Raw genomic sequence first — 1420 nt, forward strand, 5'->3', positions numbered from 1 at the left:
CACTTAAACTCTACTGCAAGTTACTTTTTAAAAATCATATCTCACATCAATACATCAGTTTAATTGTTTACAAACATTATTCGTTACGAATCTGTTTATTGTTGCTGTGTATATATCTTACGAGAATATATGTATATTTGTATTATTATCAAATATGCTTCTCCCACACGTTCACTTATAATAACCAAAAAATATTCCCTGACCATAAAAAATTGTTGCTTGGCGACCAAGGGAAAACCAAACCAAAACTCTTTCTCTTCTGTCTCTATAAATAACACTTTCTCACTTTCAGATCACCTCACTCCCTCTAGTCTCTCTTTCAAAGTTCTCACTTTCGACATATATTTAAAATAATGGAGTTATTGTCTCCCAACAACAGCTCTAGGAGAACTAAGCAATGGTTTCCTCCGAGAAGAGGACAGGTCAAGACTATGATCGTGCGCAAACTCCTCAAATCCATGACTTCGTTCGTTTCACTTTTGAAGAGGCAGCAAGATTGTAAATAATTATGTAACATAGCTTCCTTTTTTTGGATTGTTTTGAATGTTACTTATATGTACATAGTACTTTGTAAGATGCATTATTGTAATCTGAGATCATCATTTATGTAAAAAGTTTTGGTTGGCTAGCTTATAAAATATTTGTTGTAATAATAATATACATATGGAGAGTTACGAATACTGTCTCATGTCTGAATATGGTCTAGACATATTGGCTTTAATTATTGTAAAATTGTTAATTAAAAATTGTTTACATCTATTAAGGATAAATTGTAAAACCCACGGTCTTATGAACAGTAAGTCAACGACAACGATTTTAGTAGCGCGTTTACGAAAGTGACTAACATACATTCAGACGTATCTCTCCATTGCCACATCTATTAACCAATAATAAAACCTTTCATTGCCCCCTAGATCACACATGTTAATTATACCAAAATTATCCCTACGTAGCTTGCTCTGCAAGTTAAAAGAATTGGTCATGAAAAGAACTGGTCTGTGACTCTGGGAGTCATGTGGGCCTATTTAACTAAGCCTCAGTCTCTCTGTAGTTTCATCGTGTATCTCTCAATTGGCTTCTTCTCTGCTTCACTCTTTTGATATCTTTTCTTTTTGGAGACATATTTATAGGAAAAACGGCTTTTTCATACCCCCACAATAGCCCTGTGTTGAATTCATACATTTGACTATTAATTTGGCCTAAACATACATTATGTTTCTGAATATTTGAATTCCGTACCCCAACTTGGAAATCAATACCCCAAGTGTAATTGTTGTGCCATAACATACAAAACCGTGTTTATCGAGTAACTCTGTTAAGCTTCCGTTTAATCGTTCTGACGTGGATTCCACGTGTGTGGAGTGGTCCAAACAACGTCGTTTTGGGAAAACTGAGAAACTAAAATTTTGACCAAAACAAC

This window comes from Camelina sativa, chromosome 6 (assembly GCF_000633955.1).
Source record: "Camelina sativa cultivar DH55 chromosome 6, Cs, whole genome shotgun sequence".
Classification (NCBI taxonomy): domain Eukaryota; kingdom Viridiplantae; phylum Streptophyta; class Magnoliopsida; order Brassicales; family Brassicaceae; genus Camelina; species Camelina sativa.